This window comes from Anser brachyrhynchus, assembly GCF_964034855.1.
Source record: "Anser brachyrhynchus genome assembly, chromosome: 1".
NCBI classification, from domain to species: domain Eukaryota; kingdom Metazoa; phylum Chordata; class Aves; order Anseriformes; family Anatidae; genus Anser; species Anser brachyrhynchus.
In genome coordinates, this window is record NC_137694.1 from 40,549,095 (window position 1) to 40,570,220 (window position 21,126).

General features: G+C 40.4%; 1 long non-coding RNA gene across 1 annotated transcript; it reads left to right on the forward strand.

Moving 5' to 3' along the window:
- Positions 1–11,509: 11,509 nt before the first annotated feature.
- LOC308186758 lies at positions 11,510–17,793 on the forward strand. The gene is made up of 3 exons (XR_013944279.1): positions 11,510–11,536; positions 12,014–12,326; positions 12,655–17,793. It is a non-coding gene; the product is annotated as an uncharacterized lncRNA (long non-coding RNA).
- Positions 17,794–21,126: the final 3,333 nt, after the last annotated feature.

Genomic DNA, 21,126 nt, shown 5'->3' on the forward strand with positions numbered 1-21,126 from the left:
TATGGACTCACACAGCAAGCCATACTGCCCTCCTGCAAGTCCCTGTCACCAGTCAAGAAATATAGATGAGAACAGCCATTCTTCTCCTTCAATACTGAGGTTTTGTACAAAACCCCAGCCTGGAGAACCTAAATAATTTACAGATTTTAGCTCTGTGTTTCCTTAATCACTAGTCTTTATGTGTAAAAGTTAAATTTATTTGGCAGCCTAGATTTTAGATATTCTGTCATCCTTTTGCAGTCAGTTGAATGTGTTTGACTGATGTCGGAGTGATACATAATCCCTAAATAAAAACACTGACATGTATCAGTGACAACAAGAACACCTGAAAGACCTTTTGCAAGGGATGCACTATTTAAAAAGACATAGAATCTATCACCAAGGTTCTTTCTCCCCCTATATACATATTCTACTGTCATATTTAATAACCTAAAACTTTGACGAGGGAGGGCATTAAATACTCTAAAGCTTTCTTGTCAGTGAACATTAAGGTCCTCTGTTGTGTTAGCCCAATACCTGATGACACAGCTTTCACAGTTTCAGAGTAAAGCATTGACCTGCCCCAATTTCAATTACAGCTGATAATGATAAATGGCAATGTACTTCTTTCCAAATACTCCATTCTTTCTGAAGAGATAAATTCACAAAGCCTGTCATCCCAACTGCTGCTCAGTGAACGTTCATTCTTTTCTGTATTTCAAGGGAAGTTCATATGAATTGGCTTTCACGGTGTTTACTTACACTATATTTTGAGAAATTTATTTTTTTGTAATGTTCCTGTTATTTTCATCAGCTTGAATTTTATATTTTGTAACTTCAATCTCTTACAATTTGCTAGAGCTATAATTTAAACCACTGAAATTGTATTGAGTTTCTCTATGCTTAAATATTCTCTCAGCTGTAATATACCAGCAGTGTTTTCCCTATTGCTCTATAAATAGTTCTCCCACTATACCTCTGAGGTAATCAGACACGTTTAAGCTGCAGTAAGCTTTGCCCAACGAGCAGCTCCAGCTACTATAGTTTTGATGTTTCTTCTGTGCTGTTATCCTAATCAAACCCAAACAAGAATACTAATCAGACTTTTTTTTTTTTTTTTTTTTAATGTAAACCAGTTCAGCAGGTGTGTAATTTCTCTCCTGTAATTTATTCTCTGCACTCTCCTGTGTTTGTCACTGGCTGCCTGGTCTGGTGAAATTAGTGTTCCCTCCTAGGTACCTGCTTTTGAAAAAACAACAAAAAACAAATGAAAAACCCTTAGGCCTTACACCCTTTACGAATACCTTTTATTCAACAGCAAAATAATGTATCATTTCTCAAAATCTTGGCTTATGTTCTTGGTTTTTTTTGTTGTTGTTTGTTTGTTTGTTTGTTTCCATATTACACAATAATGTTCCCTGAAGAGATTTTCCGGGGTGATTCCTGTGCCTTAGTGCTCTGTGCCCACTGGTGAGCACTAAGACTGTACAAATCAAGGGTGGAAACTTAGTGACTGCTTTCTTTCTGTCTGACTCTGTGTCTACAGATAACCAGCAGGATGGCACAAATGAAGGGTGGAAGCCTAATGACTTTTTTATTTTATTTTATTTTATTTATTTTATTTATTTTATTTTATTTCATTTTATTTAATTTTATTTTATTCTGCTTGATAATGTTGCTTCTTGATTTACTCCATGGTTTCAGTGAGATGCACAATCTCTTTTTATTTCTTATTACACAGCATTTCTGTAGGCTGGTAAACAGCTGTTGGATATTTTCTATGCCAAAGAAGATCATAGCAGTGTTGGGGAGAGTGTAATTCTTACAAAATAAAGGAGACATTATGTAAATAAAAGACTTTTGAAGCCTTCAGGCTGTAAGGTGCTATCCAAATAAGACAGTATCGCCCACAGCCTCATGTGCTGCTTAAAAAAAAATCAGGGTTAAGTCAGTTTTGATGTGCATTTCAATTAGGGTTAATAATTCCACAGTCTATGACTCATGCAAAAGCATTTGTTTGGGGGTGAGACAAGACTCACATGAATCTAGCCTCCAAGAGAGACATGTTTGGAGGGAATGTTTTGCGCATGAACCTGATGGTTGAACAAAAAGACAGAAATACTCTGTGTGTTTGAACAACTCACTGAAGCAGCAAGAGCTGATTTTAAAGTGTTCCTCCAAAATACAAATAGAGTAAGGTGATAAAAACTATAGCTCAGGAGCTTATATAAAAACTACATTCAGGATTACAGGTAGGGCAGGGACAGATGACATTATAGTGGGGGCCTGCTACAGGCCACCTGATCAGGAAGACCAAGCAGATGAGGTCTGTAGACAGATAGAAGCAGCCTCGTGTTCACAAGCCCTGGTCCTCATGGTGGATTTCAACCACCCTGCAATCTGTTGGAGGGCCAACACAGCAGGGCATAGGCAATCCAGGAGGTTCCTGGAATGCATTGAAGAAAACTTCCTTCTCCAGGTGATAGAGGAGCCTATGAGGAGAGGTGCTGTGCTGGAACTCTTTCTGACAAACAGGGAGAGACTTATGGGGAATGTGAAGCTCAAGGGCAGCCTTGGCTGCAGTGACCATGAAATGGTGCAATTTTGGATCCAGAGGGGAGGAAAGAAGGAGCACAGCAAGCTGCCTACCCTGGACTTTGTGAGAGCAGACTTTGTCCTCTTCAGGGATCTGCTTGGTAGAGTACCATGGGACAAAGCCCCGGAGGGAAGAGGGGCTCAAGAAATCTGGTTAATATTCAAGGATCACCTCCTCCAAGCTCAGGAGCGATGCATCCAAACAAAGAGAAAGTCAGGAAAAACACCAGGAGGCCTGCATGGATGAACAAGAAGCTCCTGGCCAAATTCAAATGGGAAAAGGAGGTCTACAGAGAGTGGAAGCAAAGATGGATAGCCTGGGAGGAATACAGAGAAATTGCTTGAACAGCCAGGGATTAGGTTAGGAAAGCTAAAGCCCTATTAGAATTAAATTTGCCCAGAGGCATCAAGGGCAACAAGAAAGGCTTCTATAAGTACATCAGTGATAAAAGGAAGACTGTGGAGATTGTGGACCATCTCCAGAAGGAAATGGGAGACCTAGTCACTTGAGATATGGAGAAGGCTAGTTTGCAGATGACACCAAGCTAAGTGCGTGTGTCGATCTGCTCGAGGGTAGGAAGGCTCTGCAGGAGGATCTGGATAGGCTGGAGCGATGGGCTGAGGTCAACTGTATGAAGTTCAACAAGGCCAAGTGCCGGGTCCTGCACCTGGGGCGCAACAACCCCAAGCAGAGCTACAGGCTGGGAGGTGAGTGGCTGGAAAGCTGCCTGGCCGAGAAGGACCTGGGAGTATTGGTTGATAGTCAGCTGAATATGAGCCAGCAGTGTGCTCAGGTGGCCAAGAAGGCCAACAGCATCCTGGCCTGTATAAGAAGCAGTGTGGCCAGCAGGTCTAGGGAAGTGATTGTGCCCCTGTACTCGGCTCTGGTGAGGCCGCACCTCGAGTACTGTGTTCAGTTTTGGGCCCCTCGCTACAGGAAGGACATGGACGTGCTCGAGCGAGTCCAGAGAAGGGCGACCAAGCTGGTGAGGGGTCTGGAGAACAAGTCTTACGAGGAGCGGCTGAGGGAGCTGGGCTTGTTCAGCCTGGAGAAGAGGAGGCTCAGGGGCGACCTTATCGCTCTCTACAGTTACCTTAAAGGAGGCTGTAGAGAGGTGGGGGTTGGTCTGTTCTCCTACGTGCCTGGTGACAGGACGAGCGGGAATGGGCGAAAGTTGCGACAGGGGAGTTTTAGGTTGGATGTTAGGAAGTACTTCTTTACCGAAAGGGTTATTAAGCATTGGAATGGGCTGCCCAGGGAGGTGGTGGAGTCACCATCCCTGGAGGTCTTTAAAAGACGTTTAGATGTAGAGCTTAGTGATATGGTTTAGTGGAGTACTTAGTGTTAGGTCGAAGGTTGGACTCGATGATCTTGAGGTCTCTTCCAACCTAGAAATCTGTGATACTGTGATACTGTGAAGGCTGAGGTAGCCCATGACTTTTTTTTACCTCAGTCTTCACCAGCAAGAGCTCTAGCCATATAGCCTAAGCCCCAGAAGACAAAGGAAGCCTACTGTTTTGTAGCATAGTGATTAAAGATGACACATAAGAATTCTAGAGACAGATTCTGGCAACCTAGGTCAGGTGGTTAAATGTATTTCAAGATGTGGGCCTTGATACCACTTGTTAGGTACCAATAACACACACTGTTTTACACATTCAAGTGTACCAAAGAAACCCCATACTCTGAAGGACTAGGAAAAGGAGATGTAGTCAGGATGAGGTTCTGACTGCTGAGTATCAGCTTGCAGCAAAAGTCTTTCGTCCTTTCATTTTCTGACTAATACAAAGAGGTTGTTATGATGATGCAGGACTTAAATATACCTATTTTATAAATAAATGTCCATGGCACCAGTAGTCTTCAAAAGTGGTTGATATTTCTTCAAAGGAATCAAAAGCAAAATAGCATTCATTTCTATAAGTTACACAGAGTACAACCGCAAGGTATAGCAAAATGGAAAGTGGGTAACTGAAAGAGCACAGGAGTTGCACAAAAGGAGGAGATTAATGTTAAAGTAGTCATGAGCTAGAAGCAAAGGCAAATCTGTGCTCACCCTGAGTTCAGTGCTGCTCCCAGATAAAGAACTCATGAGGAAGTCCCACTCAAAAGAAGAAGACTCTAGCAATTAATCAGCAGTCATAGATTTTGTTATTGATGTTGTTTTGATGGAAATGTATTGGACAGAGACTTGAAATGGCTCTCCATGATCCTCTTCCCTTCTGTCATAGACAACTGCTTGGCTTTGATTCAAAGAGGACACTCTTACTGAAAGCAGGCAGTAGTGGGGCTGTTAGCATTTTCCCCTAGAAGAATATGATCTAGCCAAGTCTTTTTGCTAAGAAAGTATTGGATTTGTGAAAAATGTGCTGTTCTCCACCCAGCTGGAAAACAGCTTTGCAGAAAAGAACTTGGGGATTCTCCAGTGTCCCTGACATCAAACATTCTGTGATTCTATGAAAATGTAAGACAAAAAGAATTCAAAAATTGATTAAATTGATTGCATTGTTTTATTTAAAAAAAAAAAAAAAGTGTTTTCTTTCCAGCATTAGTACCTGCATCTTGATCTTTATGTTCCATACGTAATCTCCACAGGATTCAGCACAGAATATCTGCCTCCTCCCTCCACCTGCACACATCTTCTGTTGCAAAAGCATAACACAACAGTTAAATAACCCTTGAACAGTAAAGAACTGTCAGTTAAATAGCTTCATCCAAAACCCATCTACTTCCTAACATCTCCACTGCATTTTGGGGGAGAATTAAAAATACTGTTTTCCTTAAAATTTTATACCAAGAAATAGGATTTTCAGACTCAAGAGCCACCAGATAGCCATGGAAACACATAGAAAGCTAAAGAAGGCAAGTGTGATCAACTGGAGGAGTCATTAGTTTTGGTTAGGGATGATTATGGAGCAGTTGTGAAATGCAAAGGGGAAGTGGGCTCCTCGTCAAATTAGGGCAGCAGTTTTAGCATACCAGTCAGGGCTATGGCACACTGGCTCTCTGGTGCTGCTGTCTCAGCTCAAGGTCCCAAAGAAAAAAAGCATACCTAAGTTTCCAGGTTGCTTGTAGAAGCACAGATGCATCAAAAGAAACTTTTAATCTGTTCTGATGTTTGCTCCTCCTGGGAGAAGAAAGTACCTCATTCAGAGTTAGAAAATACGGCTGGAACCAAGCAGCTTCACTCTGCAGTTCTCCAAAACAATTACTAGTGCAGCTTGTTAGACAGCGACCTTAATTTTCAGGAGAAGGAACAACAGAGTAGAAGATTCACGCTGTGCTGTATTGATCTGCCTTGCAAATTCTAATTTTCTTTCTCATCACTTCATTTACATTGCCCATGTCTGCTGGTGCCTTCATTCATTAATGCTCCATTATAGCCCTGTCCATCTGTAAGGAAAACTGGTTATACAGACTGGACCGAATTCACTCACTGAAGACAGAAAAAAAGTCATAAATCCTTCATAAAAGGCTTCTTCCCATACTTTTAATTCTATCATAGCACTGAAAATAATTAATGCATGCATGCTGAGGGACTTTTTATTATTATTATTGGGGGAGGGGGGGTGGATCTTAGTAAGTGTCCTGGTTCCAGTTAGGACAGAGTTAATTTTTCCTCATAGTAGCTGGTAGGGTGCTATGTTTTGGATTAGGATGAGAAGAGCGCTGATAACATGCTGATGTTTTAATTGTTGCAGAGCAGTGTTTACACCAGGCCAAGGACTTTTCGGCTTCTCGCTCTGTCCTGCCAGTGAGCAGGCTAGGGGTGCAGCAGAAGCTGGGAGGGGACAGACCCAGGACAGCTGACCCAAACTGGCCAAAGGGGTATTCCATACCATCTGACGTCATGCTAAACAATATATAGGGGTGGCTGGCCGGGGTGGGGGGCCGGCTGCTCGGGGATAGGCTGGGCATCGGTCAGCGGGTGGTGAGCAATTGCATTGTGCATCACTTGTTTTCTTACACATTATTATTGTTAATACTATTATCATTATCACTATTATTATTATTATTGTTATTATTATATTCCTGTCTTAATAAACTGTCTTTATCTCAACTCACAGGCTTCACTTTCCCGTTTCTCTCCCCCATCCCAGAGAGGGAGGGGGGAGGGTGAGCGAACGGCTGTGTGGTGTTTAGCTGCCAGCCGGGTTAAACCACAACAGTAAGGAACTTGCAATTCAAATGGATTCATAAGTGTTTAGAAATTTACACAAATCACACACAAATTTAGCTACCTCTCTCTTGGCATTCTAGCTTGGGTTTGTAAACTGACATGAATAACTTGCTTCAAATAATTCAGCAATATCCAATTGCCTCACTCCTTTTCCATCTAAGTACCAAAGCTACGGATTTTTATATCATTAGCTCCATCTAGACATTCCTTCATTATTATTATTGTTATTGTTATTGTTATTATTACATTACATTTTACCTACTTACAACCACTAAAAATTAACCAACCAAAAATTTTTGGCCATAGAATTTTAATTAGTAATACCAACTCTTTCATATCAAGTATTATCAAATTTATGGATTATTTTATTTTATTCTAAAAGCTTGGTTAAGTGGCAAGTTCATTTAATAACATTTCAAATCAAAGCATTTTATTTCAGTAAAAAATAACAACATTCAAAACATCATATCTAACACTATGTAGATACAGCAATTAAACACCATTACTTCATTAAATCAAAATTATTTTATTCCATTCTCCATCAAAAGGAAAGATTTTCCCCTTTAACTCTAGGGTGCTTTCATCTGGTATAGGTAAAATAAATAAATAAATAAAATAAAATAAAGTCAGTTCATATCTCACTAAGTTACTGCCAGAGGCAATGTAATGCTCAGTATAGTCTGCCTGTAAAGGGGCAATGTAATTTTGTGTGAGATTCTCTTTCTGGAGAAGAAGAATAATTCTCATAATGTTCAAAATATCAAAAAGTACATGCCCAACCTAATTTAACTATAGAATTCCCTATTGCCACTGGCCAGCTTGTTGAACAGCAGAGCAAGCTATGTTGATGTTCAGGTTGCATTGCCTTTTGCCATGAGAAAGGTTTTACTTTTGAAAGCATTTATCCTCGGCATAGTTACAGTCTGACAGCTCTGATAAACCTGATATTGTATAACCTTCCACTGTTTAAATCTTCTGTTGTATTTGAATCAACAGCATGGAATTTGGTAGGTGTTCTTTAGTTACAAGATGCTGGAAAAAAGAGTCAAGAGACAGGCCTTCATGGAGATTCTCCAGCCCATACCACAGCACCTCTCCCAGCACCAGACCAGACTTGAATTTGTGGGGTGGCTGGACATAAATATGCCCCATTACATATGCAGAGTATTCTTGCTTTTAATGGGGCAAAACAAACTCAAATCAGGAAAAAAATCTAAAAATTTCCTAGTAATTTTATAGTTTGTCAGCACACATCCTGTGGATCTCTTATCCCGCTCTGCATACAGTTTGGGAAGTTCCAAGAATTTCAGTAGACAGCTCCAGAATTCAAACCAAGGGCAAGGGTCTTTGGGGACCTTATAAAGCTCTGGATTCAAAAGCTGGATGTAGGGGTAGGATGACAATTTCAAGCCTGCTTGCTACCTTCTCCTCCCACATCAGCTGTACTGAATAATCAGTAAATTCTCTGCTAATGGAACATTTTTTTTCCATCGTTTAACCATATTTGCAGGTAGCAGGAATCAGTAGCCTCCTGGAAGGAAGCCAGCTGGTCCAGGGAATTCCAGTTAATTAACTGAATGAAGAAAAACCACTACGGATTATCGGACACGGTAGATTTTGGAGCAGAGATTAGTCATGGAACAAAATACATTTACGTGTTTTCTTTAAAGACTCTTTCTGATTTGGACTTTGCCTTTCTACTTGACATTAAAATCCACTCTGCATAAAGGCTTCTACATAGGTCACATTTTAATTACAGCAACACATTTGATACCCATTGAGGAAACCATATAATCATTGTGTTTTACTGGCTGACATATGACGTTATATTCCACAGAACAATCAATCCAGTACAGGAACAGGGCACAATGACAAAACATCAAAGGTCTGACACATCTTCTCATGCAGATAGCAATGGGGGCCTTACACTGCACTGCAGTACGTGATTTATTAGTTAAAGAAATGTTGCATCTGCTGCAGATCATCTTTATTACCCTTTGGTTTCTCAAAATGATGTCCTGCAGAGATTGAAAAATCAACCACTCAAATATCAACTTTATTAATATTATGTTTTTATTAATGATATTATATTGAAAAAGAACTCCACATACTTTTCAAGTCATTTTGATTATCATTTATAGAGGAATAGAACTTTCACAAGACTTGACAGCTGTGAAAAGCAATAAAATAAAAGGACATTTCTCAATATATTACCTTCAATTTTGCTGTTAAAAGAAAAATTCAAATTTAAGAACTCTTGAGCCATCAGGCATAAAGATGTTACTTGTTTAGTAATTTTCTGAAGAAAGTTTCCTTTCTGTTTTGGAAACACAGGCTTTTACACATTACTACCAAACTTCAGCAGAAATCCAGTCATTTCCTTACACTGTCTTGCTTTTCTGCCTGCACAGAATTTGTTTCTCTTAATTATCTCAGCCTTTTTTTTTGATTTTATTTGTTTTGAAGCAATTGCCCTTTCATCTTCAAGACTGTTATCCTCGACATGTGTCTCTGGGAAAACCCATCTACTCACATCAAAATCAACAGAAATTTTGCCACACTTCCATGTCATTTTGAGCTTTTTTTGTTGTTGTTTTATTCTGCATTTTTTGTCTCACATTACTTTCTTTTCTCTACCCATGGCTCCTTTACTCTGTCATTAAGTCTTCTGAACAGCTTGTCATTGCTTAGTAAATGCTATATTGGTGCACTTTATTTTTGACATTACTGAGTCTCTAGGTTTTCTTTTCCCATTGTATTGTAAATAATTGTGAATCCATAGAGTTCACTTTCTGAGATGAAAAAAATACCTCCCTTGCACATCCTAGGGTTCATCTGTCAGGAAGAGACCAGAAAATATAGTGTGCTCAAGAGAAAAAAAAACAGAAAACAAACAAAAAAAAAACCTGTGTGATCTGATTAAGTTGTTCATTCCTCAGTTATACTGATGTTCCAGGGTTGAAAATAAGCACTTGCATTTGGAAGTCTACATTTAGAAGCCTGAGCCTACAGCCTCAAGCTTTACTTTAATTAAATAAGGGCTGCTCTTGTCATTTGTTTCCACACTGGAAAGTATTTTATTCCTCAAAAAATGCAGGAAAAGGTATTAATATGTTCCATTCTGCAAGGGTAGCTTGCAGCAAATTTTCATTCATTGGTTAACACAAGTGCTGTCATTTGCTGGGGAATGAACATTTCCAGCTTTTCATACAAATATGCCAAGAGCGAAAAGAAAATAGTTGGAAAAATAAAGTGTCATAACAAAGAATGATGATGGATGGCCTGAAGAGATCAAAATATATGGACTAACATTCAAAGTAGTTGCAATTAGCTGAACTTAATTGCTGCATTTGAGCACCAGCCATCAGCCTTGTGTTAATAATATTGGTTTTCAGCCACCATCAGGAAGGGCATTTTAGCTTATTATTTTCATCTAATAGATAAATTATGCAGAATAACCCTTTACATTTTTTTAAGGTATTAAAATATGTAGCAGCATTAAAATAATGTATGCATTAGCCTATTATATGCCATCCTTTCCTCTGTTTGAATACTGATAAACTTGGAGCACTATAGGAATTTCAGGTGTTTCAGAATTATAGGAAAAAACAAACAAACAAACAAACAAAAACAAACTTTGTTCTCAGTTTCATCAGTTGGTATATAACCCAGGAGGAAAAAAAAAAGAAAAAAAAAAAGAAAAAAAAAGAAAAAAAAAGTCATGGTTTTGGCTTGGATAGAGTTAATTTTCTGCATAGAGGCTTGTATGATGTTGTGTTTTGCATTTTTTGATGAAAATAGTGGATAACAAACACACTGATGTTTTAGTTATTGCAGAGGAGCACTTGCACAGAGCCAAGGACTTTTTAATCTTCTCCTGCTGCCCTGCCAGCAAAGAGGCTGGAGGTGCACCAGGAGCTGGGAGGGGACTGAACCAGGACAGCTGCCCCAGGCTGGCCAAAGGGATGTCCCATACCATGTGGTGTCGTGCTCAGCAATAAAGCTGGGATAAAGAAGGAGGAAAGGGGGAACGTTCAGAGTGATGGTTTTTGTATTCCCAAGAAAATGTTTTGTGTGCTGAGCCCTGCTTTCCTGGAAGTGGCTGAGCACCTGCCTGCTGATGGGAAGTAGTGAATAAATTCCTTGTTTGGCTTTGCTTCTGCACATGGCTTTTGCTTTACCTAGTAAACTGTCTTTATCTCAACCCATGAACTCTCACACTTTTACCTTTCTGATTCTCTCCTGCATCCCACTTGGGGAGAGTGAGTGAGTAGCTGTGTGGTATGTAGCTGTCTGCCAGGGCTAAACAACAACAAAAAATCATACTTAAATACTTTGAGTTAGCCCTGCATATAAAACCTGCATGCCTAGTTTGTTACTGCAGTCCCAAGATCTACTCTATCAAGATGCCTTTGTACCTGATGACAAGCTTCTCTTGTGTCCTGGTTCCAGTTAGGACAGAGTTAATTTTCCTCATAGTAGCTGGTAGGGTGCTATGTTTTGGATTAGGATGAGAAGAGCGCTGATAACATGCTGATGTTGTGATTGTTGCAGAGCAGTGTTTACACCAGGCCAAGGACTTTTCAGCTTCTCGCTCTGTCCTGCCAGCGAGCAGGCTGGGGGTGCAGCAGGAGCTGGGAGGGGACAGACCCAGGACAGCTGACCCAAACTGGCCAAAGGGGTATTCCATACCATCTGACGTCATGCTAAACAATATATAGGGGTGGCTGGCCGGGGTGGGGGGCCGGCTGCTCGGAGATAGGCTGGGCATCGGTCAGCGGGTGGTGAGCAATTGCATTGTGCATCACTTGTTTCCTTACACATTATTATTATTAATACTATTATCATTATCACTATTATTATTATTGTTATTATTATATTCCTGTCTTAATAAACTGTCTTTATCTCAACTCACAGGCTTCACTTTCCCGTTTCTCTCCCCCATCCCAGAGAGGGAGGGGGGAGGGTGAGCGAACGGCTGTGTGGTGTTTAGCTGCCAGCCGGGTTAAACCACAACATCTTGTAAGGTTGTACTGGCAGTATGGAAGTGCTTTAAATTAAAAAGGAGTAAAAAAAGGATTTGTATTTATAAGAAAGACACTTTGATTATGAACACAGGAAAGACAGTAACATAAATATCATGAGGAAGCACTTAATGAATATGCATGCTGGAGCTAAAATAAAACAGTGTCTGTGATGCCTTTTGGAGCTGGTCCTCTAGAGACTACTGCTGTGGTTGTTGTTTGTCTTGTTTCTTACAGAAAAGGCATATAAGAATCCTCTTGTGCTCTTAGAAATCATCTTGATGATAGCAGTGAAGACTGCTAACTTGTAGGGCACTCTGCTTGGACACTTTGCTTCCAGAAGAGAGAAAAAAGATGGAAGATGAATCCTAGGACAACGAAACTCTTGCATTTTGAACAGCTACACAGCATGAGACAAACTCCTCAAATCATTTTTAGAGAAAGAGAGATTTACCTAGAAATGCTCTTCCACAGTATCAAGATCCTAGATCTCCTTGAAGAAGTGAAATTTCAACAAAGCATCTTGGAACCATCTTCAATATAAGAACAGGTAAACATCAGTTAGATTTTTGCAGACTACTCTGTAACTTAATGAACTTTAGGAAAAATACATACATCCTTGCTGAGTTTTTCTGAATAACATATAAAAGATGTGAAAGGATGCTATGTGTCAAAAATACAAACTTAAAATACTACCTTGTAAGAAAATGCACTTTGGTTCACAATATAAACATGTCACCAGTTCCTACTTTTAACCTAAACATACAGAGCATCTCATCATTGAGTTATAATATCCCACTTTAACATTTGGGGTGTTTTCTGGTACTGCCTGCTTCTGAAATCACTTGGGTAACCACAGTCTCCATTTTCTCTTCCAGAGTTCATGGTTGCAAAGAAAACCAGGAAAATCCTTGAATGCTAAACAGGAAGAGAAAAAAAATAGAAATGAATGCATTTATTATTTTAAGTCATCATTTTTAAGACAACCTTAAAATGGTTAGGATTCTGATGTATGGTTTCTGAATATCCCTCTGAGTTAACTCTGGGGCTTAAACAAACATTCACATGACAATAGGCAATGATGATTTAAGATGTTATTGCTCCTCTCTTTCATCTGTTTTATTCCAGCAAGACAGTAGACGGTAGAAGAGATATATGACTCCTCCTTAGCAAAGTCAAACACCTCAGAGGACAGCTCAGGCCACCAGACTTTGCAAATAAATGATTGACAAGAGCTCACATAGCGACAGACTGGCTAGCAGAGCAATATGCTGCAGGGTGCAAGTGTCAGAAAGCACCTCTTTCCTTTGCTGTGTTGGTGTGGTTGTAAATTCAGGGACAAGCATGAAAGCATGCACAGAAATCAAAGCACGGTATCAGAATTTGTGTGAGGTTTGTTTATCTTGGCACTGACCTACTCATCATTAGCTGCTTAAGGGTATATCAAACACTATTCAGAACACATCTGAGAACATTGTAGTTGTATATGCTCCTCCAGCTAGTGAGATTCCTGTTTAACACTATGTACTGTACCATCATAGCTACATGGCAATAGACAAGTCTGAATCTCTGAATGCACATAAGAGAAGCAGTGGAAATTTTAACATCTCAACCTGCACTGAGCGGTTTCACTGTTCCCAGCTGCAGTTCAGTGATGGACAACAAGTGCTGTTTCTGCTACCACAGAGGTATATTCTTCATCTCGTTCCAAGCAATCACTGACTGAGTGATCTGGAAAAGTCTATTAGAAAGCATTTAATTCCTCCTTCATGATTTATATTGCCATTTTCAGTCAGCTTTGTAAGTTTGATTTCCCATTGCAGCAGGACAGATAGATTGACATACATGATAGGATCCAACAATTGCATACAGCGAGCATAGGAAGCTCTTTGCCAATATCAGCATGTCTTCAGTGTCACTGCCATAAGCTTTCAGTGACTTACTCTGTTTTAGAGTCTTTCCCATGAATGTAATGAACTGCAATGATGGTTAATAAAGTTGGACTCCTAACTGTGACCATTTAAAGCCAGACATCTGGTCTAAGGTAGGCACCTGTGCTCTGTACATTCAATAAAATTAACTTTGAAAGCAAGTCATCCCATTTAGCTTGTCTTAGGGGTGGCACTAGTTGCCCACAGAAGGTGTGTATCTCTCTCCATTGCCTCCAAGAAAAGTCTTGGTAAGTGGCTTAGACAATTACACTTTCTTTCTCCTTCTTCTAGTATTATTTAATTCACAAAGGTAGATTGGTTTATTTGCTTGTTTTCAAATATTCAAGCTCAGTGGCTTGCTTTGCTTTGTTTTAAGTCACATTTATGGTGCTTTTTACTTCAGAAACACACAGTCAAATGTTGCTGGAATTGAATATAATGATGTCCTTCAATAATGGGAAACTTTCTCTAATAGACAGCAATGAAATGTAACTTAAGTAGCTGCTGAAAATATAGGGACTGAAAAATGACTGTAATTAGCTGAACAACTTCATTGCTGTGTGAACACTATTACCTATGTACTATTATTGTGATCTCAGATTAAGGCTAAATAAAACTCTTTAGGGGAATGAGGAAACAGGTGAAAAAACTGCTTGACTGGAACAATCAGCTTAACAGAGGAGCTGAAAAGAAATACAAAAATAGGGTTAGAAAGTTCAGAATAAGAACTGCCAGCTGTCTCATATTTTGTCATAAAGAACAGTTCTGTGAAGCAAAACTGCTGTTGAGTTTCAAGAGCCACAACTCAGCCACCAGAAACCTGCCCAAGTCTGACACAGGTTTAAAATTCAGAGGCATCGTTGCACAGCATGGATTGAAATTTGGTAAACTAGAAGCAATCTGTCATATTCCTTCTCGTCATGGATGTTTCTGCTGGGACTTCATAAGCATGATGAATGTTTGATTAGTAATGAAGTGAAAGATTTACTCTGTAGCCACTCTAACTTAGGCTTGACATACTACAATCTCAAACCCAATTTATTTTCTGTAGATTGCAAGTATGAGCTATACAAGAAGCTATCCCAACTCAGTCCTCACCTTCTCTTCGTAAATGTTTTCTTTTACCCCAGGAAACTTAGAACTTCCTCTCACAGATGAATTGCTGCATTATGACCAAAAAGTGTTTAGCGAAGTTAGCAAAAAAGGTCAGCAGCTGAATAACAGGCTGACATCAGTGTTTTGGGCTACATTAAGGGAGTTGTAAGTACAGAAGTACAAGTGAAGATCTTCATCTGTGCCTTTTGGCGTTGAGGCTATGAGAAGGGCGCCTTGCAGTCCCTAGGTTGAGAGCTGGCCAGGATGACTGGCCAGCACAGTGACCATTGCAGTGACTATGGCTCTGCTTGCCCACATCTCATGGTGCTCCATCCTACAAACCTTAGCCCAGACAGGCTGTGGCCTGGATTCTCTTCACATCAAAACAGCTCCCAGCTGGCGATAAAGGTACCTAGTCAAATGTTGGGCTCACAAAGGAAGAAAAAGAAGAGAAAATGTGGACAATGAACCAAAATTTAAGAAAAGAATAAAAAAAAAAAAAGAAAGAAAAGATGATTAACAAGGAGCAGTATGGATAGCTCTGCAGACAGAATAGGCAGAGAAACAAGGCTAGAGAAAGCCTTACTAACATCCATTGGAAGAAGAGGACATATGGACAAAGGATGCAGAGGAAAACAAGCTTTCCATCACCACCAATTGAGAAAAACATCAAAGTTCATCTTCAAATACAGGTTCATTTTCACTTCTGTCCATCTTCAGCTCTTCAAATACCAGAAGTCACATGAGCTCTCTGGACTGTGGGGCCAAGCAGAGGAAGAAAGGAAGAAAGAAGGAGCCTCGCTTTGCAAGATGGGAAGGAACATGTCTTTGAGAGATATCTGATAGACAATCTGAAAGATAATTTATCTTGACCTTTACTGGCTTGGGAAGAAGACTTCTAAGTAAATATTACATGATGGGGACTGTACCTCTGGCATCCAGTGACCTCTCAAATGTGTAAATGAATTCTTTAAAGCATGCCAGCACTTTTAAAGGGAAGTGTCACCACTGATGGTCACTGATGCCTTCTATCTTTGAAAGGGTTGGCCAGAGTCAGGAACCACTGTGTGGAAGAACATACCATTATATCATTTAAAGCTTGACGAAAGAACACCAGAAAAAAAGAAAAAGAAGAAAAAAAAAAGCATCATGCATAGAAAAAACAATTATTTATTGAGTGTCAGAAGTCCAGTGCATTAACCGCTGTTTCAGTGCAACTGGCATTTACAAGGTGCCATTAGAATTATCATGGGAATTTCAGAGTTTGGTGCAAGAGAACAAATTCTACAATTAGTATTTCACTGGCCAAGTAAGCTTGATGGAGGTTAGAGACAGTAAAATAACATCCTGAAATATTAATATAACCATTATAAATCCACGGTCCCTAAATAATGTAACCAAAATGTATATGACTTCATATAGTGTGTGATCTCTTCAGCAACGCTCTCTGATGTGTATTTGGAAACCAATAGTTGCTATTAGCTCCTTTTACTAGCCTAGTTTTGCCTTTTTTGTTTTATAGTTATGATTACATCTTGAAAGATATAAACTCAGAAAAGTTCAGCTAATTTGTTTTCAACCAGATGCCGTATTTTTTCTTTTCAAACCTGCAGGCTTGTTGTGACTTACCAATGAAATAATATGTGATACTCCTTCATAATATAAAATTTTAGCACAGACTGTTTATCATTACAGTCTGTCTTCTGCTTAATGGCACCCAGGTGAGTGAGGACTCCCCATCTAGACACAAAAGAATGAATTTTTTTCCTGTGACTTTGCTTCTCTAACTTGTCCCAATAGTCTTGCTGTGAAATTAGAAACTATAGATCTAGCAAGAAGCTCAATTTTAAGTCCAACTTCTTCCACTTGTAAAGAAATCCAAAGAACGTTTATTTTACAGTTTCCTAAATCAAATAGCTACAGAAGTTACGCCATTATCTCAGGTACCCCCATGCTGACATCTGGAAGAGAATGAAGCTGAGGACTTCTGGCAGTGCTCCCACAAGGTGGTAGCTCTCTGTTCACCAAATTTTTGCAGTTTTCTTGTAAAATTACGTTTTACCTACTACAAATTGGTATTAACCCTTTCTTTCTTTCGTTCTTTCATTCTTTCGTTCTTTCGTTCTTTCCTTCCTTTGTAATGACAAATTCACTCCCTTTCTTATCCTGTCACTTCTAGCAAGATTCAGCTCCAGACACCTAAATGAAGTGTCTGCATGTAAGCTGGGCACCTTAGCTCCCAGTACAGACCATGGAACAAAGACAGTAGAGCCTAGGCCAGAGGACAGCTTTTAAGATGGATTTGACTGCTTCAACATAGCTTGCTGGTGCCATCAGAGAAGCTCTTGGGTGTCAGCCTCACTTCCAGCAGCTACCACAGGATGCCTGAGGTGTCCGATAGCTCCTGTGGTATATCTGACAGCGCCACGGAGCCCCATTAGCTTTCACATTTGGTAAGTTTATGTGGCTCCTTTCCATTCCCTGCTCCTGGATGCAGATGCTACTACCTGCACCAGTAACTAAGTCTTTGAAATTCTCAGGGGCACAATGGAGACCACACCACCATTTTTGACCATCATGACATGAAGGTTTTGCTCCATGACAGAGTTCTGATAACAGGGCTGAGGCAGAGACAAGAGATGACAATGTTAGTGTTAATAACCCTCCCACCTCCAGTTTGAGTCATTTTCTTCTGGCAAATTCTGCAAAGGTTCAGTACATTGTTTATTTTGTTTATCAGCTAAGTAAATTACTTTTCTTAACATGGAAGGAGTGTTTTCTTCCCTGACTGCCCCCTAAGTATCTACGTACCTAAGCACATTCAAGAATCCAGAACTCATATTCAGTCCTGGGTCTCTGACTCTGACTCCTGGTGTTACATCAGAATTACAGCTTTCATTAAAAATAAATAAGTAAATAAATAAATAATGACAAATACACACCCACAAACAAAAAAAAAAAAAGTGTCTTAGTCATGACAGGTTCTAGGCAAGGAATTTGGACATATAATCCCCATGTAATCAGTGTAGAAATCCAAGTTAGCCAAAGACAGGTCAAGCCCCAGCTAGAGAAAGTACCCTAAGAAGAGCAGGAATCATCCTCCTGCTCTCATCCATCCTGATTCTCCTCCTGCACCCAGCTCCAGCATACGGGTAACATTTCAGAAACAAAAAATATTCCTTATAATGGGGAAAACATCCTCCCTGCTCAGCCTTTTCAGCAGTAACTTAGGGAAGGAAACCCAGAGCTGGACCCTTTTTGAGTCTGGTGATGATCCCGACGCTTGGTACCTCCAGGGACTCTCAGAATGATGAGGGAGCTGCCCTTTCCCCGGTCTCTTCTCCTGTCTGTTCTAAATTTAGGGAAGGAGAAAGGCACTGAAGTGTGGGCAGGTGTCCCAGTCATTGCTGAGGGCCCAAATCCACCATCATGTCCCTGACAAGAAGCCAAAGGGGTGTTCTGCGTGTGTGAAGTATCCACACCTGAAAGAAGGGATGTTCAAAGGCAAACCCAGACCATTGGGTTCCTCAAACTCTTTCTCAACAGAAAAGCCTTTCTGTGGGAAGAAAAGGACTAAAAGTTGTGTTCAATAGTAAAAGGCATCAAAAGACTGTTCTTGTCTCTCTGCAGGGAGAGAGGACCCCTACTATACCTTTCAAGGAGGAAATGGCACATTTATTTCTGAAAGAGGCAGTGCTGCTACCCAGAAGCTCTGGGGCCGCCTGATTTGCTGCTGGGACACAGAGCTGAATTACAAAGGCTGGGGAGAAGCAAAGAGGTCTTGTACTTAGAAGAAGATTTTTAATTTAGCTGAGGAGTTATCAGCTCTTGCCCTCTATCATAAGCAAATCTCCCCTTTTCCTCTAGAGTACCAGATGTCTGTCCCCTGCTACCAGTTCTGCTGTCTCCAGGGAACAGAGCACGTTAAACCCACATGTGACACTCTGCAACAGGAAAGGGGTTGTACAGAGTTGTGTGAATGGAGGGAGATATTAAGGGTCAGACGTGCTGATCTGTAAGATCTGGACATGTGCTACTGTGACTAGACCCCAGTTCTACCTCTACCTGCCTCCTAATGGAAGGATTAAACAGAAGGGACTTGAGAAATCCCTCTGTACATATACTTGCAACCCGTCATCCTTAAGCTCATAAATGAGTATTCAGAAAGCTTCCACTGCTTCATGTATTTTTTATAAGATAAGTGGGTTGGGTTTCTGGGAACAATGTGACTTCAGTGAGAGGTTTCTATGCCCAGCAACAATAAATTTCCCTTTAAAATCTTCAAACATACTCCCTGTGATTTTTGGACTTATAAACTGAAGCAAATATTTTATTCTTTCTCTCACCAAAAAGATTGGTAAGATCTGTCTTTGTGGTCAGAGGTGGGAATATAGAGTGTAGCTGAGATCCCTGTGATATATCCTGTATGAGCCCTGCCGTTGTTCATGAATATTGCTCAACACCATTTACAAGAGAAATGACAGTAATCTGCATTTCCTTTAAAACTAATATCATTCTGCTATGGCACTAAAATTCAGCTGCCCTCAATAAATGCTTCAATAGGAACCACCATATATAATACATGTGTTCAATTTATTATTAATGCACTTCAATCTGAATCGCAAATTCAACATGATGTCTGAATTTTTTCATGCTCATTCTGTTCTGTGTCAGCTCTTATAACATGTTCATTGCCATAGCATGAACAACAGACCCATAGTGCATTAAGCAATGGACTTAAAAATCAGTCACACAGTGCTTAGCTTCTCAGCTTTGCCCCAGAGGTCTGGACTTCTTGATAGGGCTTTTATTTAGTGTGGTCTGATGCAGGTTTTTTTAACATGTTTGCATCTGCACCAGTCAAAGCAACAACCCTCACTGTCAGAGGACATGATGGTCCTCAGGTCCCGCACACTTAGTTTTGTGGTTTAGGTTCAGCCCTCAGGAAAGGCTGATGCCCTAGACAGACAGGCCTCACCTCTGTGAGAAAGTGCCAGTTGTCACTTGGCAGCTGTCAGCTTTGGTCTCGATCCCAGCACGTCAGGACATTATGCAGATACTCTGGGCCCAGGTTCAAAATAAAGATTAAAGCCTAGCAATTAGCTACAAATCCTACGGCCTAATCCCATCTGTGCACTGAGCTGTGGCGGTGGCGGTCTGTGCCTGGCTGCAGTGCCAGGCTGACGGAGCAGTGTCACCTGCGTGCTGCTCTCACAGTAGCTAAATGGTTACCCAACGGCCAGGTGATCGATTTTGGGGGAAATCCATTGGTGAGGGATCCCGCAGTGATGACAGTGTCCTGAATCTGATCACTTCATATACACCCTGAGGAGAGATGCAGACATTGTTGGTAGCACCTTGCCTGGATCCCTATTTTAGACAGCAGAGCGCCATCCCAGGGGCACAAAGCACTTCCACAACTGTACCCCGATGAGCCAGCGTCAGGCAGTTTTGGCTGGAAAGTTAAGCTTTCTCACCAGGCACAACTGTTTCTAAAGCTTCTTGGGTCTTTTCCCAGCACTACCCGCTTGTCTCCTGTGGAGAGGAGTTTTAATAACCCTGTTACCGCCTGGTGGGGATAACAACTGTGCCACTAGGCACACGGAGCCAGCAGGACCATTAAGCTCAGATCCACATGCTGATCACTGGGATTTCATCATGTCTGTTTGGGAAGCTTGGGGAAAGTTAAGAGAGAATGAAGCCAGAAGCAACTCAGATGCTACACGCTGACATTTTCCTTTGTAGAAATCTAAAGAGCACCTACATGGAAGTGTAGATTTTATATGCAGCTAGCTTTTTCCAGGAGCACAGAGTATTTTGCTGTCAATGTAAATATTGCATTTATGACTGTCATCTTGTTATCTGTTTCCTGTATGTTTTTCAAAAGGCACCCCTCAGTATGCTTCTTCTGGCAGTTGCTAAAATATTAAAACTCCCACAAGTCAAGTTATGCTCTGCTACAAAAGCACAGACACTATGTGCTATACACCAGCTGGATAAAGTCCATAAGTACATTAAAGTGTCCCTTTTGATGTTCTTTGAGAACATGAATGGCAAGCTAGTAATGAAATGACACTAGTGAACAACTTCGTATCCAACCATGCCAAATGTGAGATTGCCTTACTTGAAAGGAACAAGCTAGCCAAATTATCTTTCAAATCTCTGAAAAGAAAAAAAAAATCTTTCATGCAAGTAAGCATTTCAGAAGAATGTGGCTGAGCCAAATAATCATCATTTTGACATTTATAAAACTCACTTTGATAACGACCTCAGTGCACATTGCAATATTAATGCAGTTATAAGCACTGAGGCACAGGCTGAGCT